Source organism: Sphaerodactylus townsendi, linkage group LG08 (assembly GCF_021028975.2).
Source record: "Sphaerodactylus townsendi isolate TG3544 linkage group LG08, MPM_Stown_v2.3, whole genome shotgun sequence".
Classification (NCBI taxonomy): Eukaryota; Metazoa; Chordata; class Lepidosauria; order Squamata; family Sphaerodactylidae; genus Sphaerodactylus; species Sphaerodactylus townsendi.
In genome coordinates, this window is record NC_059432.1 from 78,500,554 (window position 1) to 78,504,129 (window position 3,576).

The 3,576-nt window shown below is 40.4% G+C and overlaps 1 pseudogene; it reads left to right on the forward strand.

Moving 5' to 3' along the window:
- Window positions 1–2,485: 2,485 nt before the first annotated feature.
- On the forward strand, window positions 2,486–2,621 carry LOC125438657 (annotated as a pseudogene).
- The last annotated feature ends 955 nt before the right edge of the window (window positions 2,622–3,576 follow it).

Genomic DNA, 3,576 nt, shown 5'->3' on the forward strand with positions numbered 1-3,576 from the left:
ATATTTTTTGACATATAGGTGTTCAACCTGAGACTAATCAGAGTCTGAAGCTTAAGTTCAGTTCCAGAGATGCAATAAGAGAAATGTCTAATGGGGGGAAAGGACTACAGAAAGAAGTTATACAAGCCTTTTCAGAGATAAGTGTCAGAGCAACAGAATCTAGAGGGATTCACTTTGAAGATTTTTTTCTCATCCTTTCTACACAGATGCATCCCCCTGTTAGTAATATTCAGTCCTTTTCCTCTCTGACCAATAAAATTAAAGTAATGTATTATATGAAGTATCTAATTACCTTTGGGGTGGGGGATCTGTTGCTTGTTACAGTATGAACTGTTTCTATGATGAAGCCTCTAAATATGAGCAAAAACGAAGAACGGATGTTCGAAAGACATTGCACATTTCCTCCCATGCATCTCTTGGTTTGTGCCAGCAATCTGTAGCATTGTTTTGTCTCACTTGTCAGGGGGGAGGGAGCCTATAATCTTTCCGCATTGAAGATGAGATTAATTTTTAGAAGAGAAGGATTGGAAAATAGAAGGCAATGGTAAAACATATGTTCCTGATGCAACTACAAATATGGGGATTTGGCTGTATTGTCTTGCAATATGGGAGTAGTTTGAGGCTCCAGGCAGATGCAGGTTTTAGTGTCAGGTCTATAAGCAGAAATAGGAAATCAGAAAGGAGCAGTAAGGGATGGGATCCCTTGTGCTGGAGAAACATGGATAAGTCATTGTAAGGGAATGAATAAGGGCAGGTTTAGCTAGATATTGATGTAGCAGCTCCACCAAAGTGTCTGAATAAACTAAAATTTATAGCAGCCAAAGTTTAGATTGTTACTAGGAGGGGTCCATAAATCATCAAACCTTGGACTTAGTCCCAACATCCCTATAATTACCTTATAAGTTTCAATTTTCATAGGTGAAATCCCTGGAGAACACACAGAGGTCTGATTTGGGACGCAGATAGCCACGGTTGTTCATAAAACTGATGAAATTTCCCCCCCTTCATCCAGGGCAATTGCCAGCTGTTTGGACGGTGGAGCTGCCATCTTTCCAAGTAGGGGTTTAAAGATATTCATAATAAATCAATGGTTTCCACATAATAAACTGAAAATTCTATAGCTCTTTCAATAAACCCAATGTCTACGTATATTTTAGTATCTGTTAATGGTTAGTGAAATCAATTTGTAAATTCAACAAGGACATTTGTTTTTAGGTTCAGAAGCTTTTACCTTCTTATCTTATAATAAACAGAACTTTTACAACTAACTTCCTACTGTCTCTAAAAGACAGTTATGCTTCTCATAGTAGCAAAACAAGAGTTTTATTTGTTTGCTTGAAGGAACATGGTAAAGTTAATTGTGCTTGTGAACAAAGAAAGAAGGGTGGAGTTTGGAGTACTACCACTTTACTAGAGTGGTATCCTATCCTAAAAAAGAAAAGCAGAAGCTTTAATAGAAATGTGATGTCACAAATTAAAAATTCAGGTTTTGATTCTAAGGGCTATGCATGGAATCCCATTCCACAAACTGATCTTCCCACCTCTTATGTTTTCTTCACCATACCACCTGAAAAGCTGCTACTGAAGTTTGAGGGCCCTCAAGAACAACATGGGGTGCAGTGTGTCTGCTGCATAGCAGATCTAGTGGCATAACTAGGCGGTAGAGCTTTGGGTGCCACTCCCGATGGTCCTAAGTGCACTGCCCCCCCGCCCTACTTCATCCCTTCCCTGAACTCCCTGTGAGCCAGGGAAGGGGTGCAGTTGAACTGACCTAAGTAGAACTGTACGTAGAGATAGGTGAGAGTGGATGAGCTGGGCCAGCTGAGCTCATCTACTCTCAAACTGCAGTTTAAAGCTCAACCTCTAGCTTCTCTGATGCCAGGATTGAACTCTGACATCTGAGCTCACCAGCTTCAGCTTTATACTGTTGGCTCTGCCCGAAAGTTCCAGCTTACAGTTTAAAGCTGGACTGGGGCTGCCTGAAGCCAGCATCAAATGGGCCCTCCCCTCTCCCAAACTTGACATGGAGCTTGGGAATGAGGTGAACACAGTTGGGTCCATTCCCAGCTCCATGTGGAATTCAGGGGCAAGGCCAGCCCTACATCACCCCTTCTGGTACTCCAGGAGTTCAGGAATGGGGCACAGCTGAGTTTGAGAGGTGACCTGACCATTTTCCTCAGCTATGCCTCTGAGCAGAGCCCCTTGTGTAAGTGGAAGTTCTTTCCATTCATGCAAGGGAACCCTATGATCTGAGTCCCTTTTTTTGAAAAAAAAAATGTGAATCAGTTCTCAAAATAACAGCAGTGACAGTCCCACCCTGAATACAGCCCTGCCTCTATCCATTGCTCTCCATTTCCTCCCTGATGTTTGCCACTGTTTAAAGAAGGGGATGTATACAAGCACTGATTCTGTGTAATGAAGAATTGGGAAATGGATAATGTCAATAATAATCCGTCATTACAGCCAAAATAATAACACCTAAAATATTGCTTCTCAGCCTTTTGGCTAAGATCAAGTGTAGTATAACATCGAAAATATACAATAAATAGTGATCAACTTTGCTTACTTTTTAAACATTCACCTTCTTCCAATGCAAAAAGGTTAGTGAGAAGGTAAGTGCTGTTACAATTGCAAATATCTGCTGATTAAAGGTGAAACAACCATTGCACAACATGCACACACAATACGAGAACAATTTTCATGTTTTTCAGTTATGCTCATTACGTGTTAGTGACTGCCTATGGTGCACTTGCTTCTACAGATGGTATGAAATATTCTGAAGTGGCTGGGATACATAGCTGTCATCCTTCAAATTCCAGATGTGTTGCAATTCATAAAAAAAAGCTTATTCAAATATTGGTGTGAGTTCTTTGATTAAGTAACAGAAATGCTAATAGTGCTAGTGGGTAAAAATCCATTGATAGATTTCTAGGGACCCTTGATTAATGGTTTAATTACCAATCATTGGATACAGTAAAACTTGTTTGGCATACCTGTGCAATTTCAATTAGCTTTTCTTGTTCTAGTTTCCATCAATTCTTCCTGAAATAGTTCTCTGTTTCCTTGTTTAGATTCAACAACATCTGATAAGAAAGTCCATTTGGGGTCAGCTCAGAAGTGAATGGGTACAATAGTAGCCAGATATATGGATCAGGACCACAACCATAAGGGTTATCAACCTTAACCTTGAATTACACCTGATCTCCAGTCTACAGACATCCATTCCTCTGGAGGAAGTAAGTACATCCCTCCTAAGCTCTTTTCCCTCCCCAAACTCCAACGTCTTCAGGCACCAGGCACCAGGCTCCAGGAGTTTCTGAGACAGAGTTGGGAACACTGACTTCTTACCACCGTTTATCAGAAAGCAAGATGCAAAGTGACCATGCATATATGATGAGATAGTTCCTCTAGCTCTATCAGAGGAAGGAAATGGAGATCTATCATTTTATATTTTCATTCCTATATGTGTTTGCCCTCTCCGAGATATTTTTCTGTGTGTGAATCTAGACTGAAAGGTGGTTCACACATCATTCTTACCCAAGATTCATAAGTGCTAGAATATGGATATTAACACAT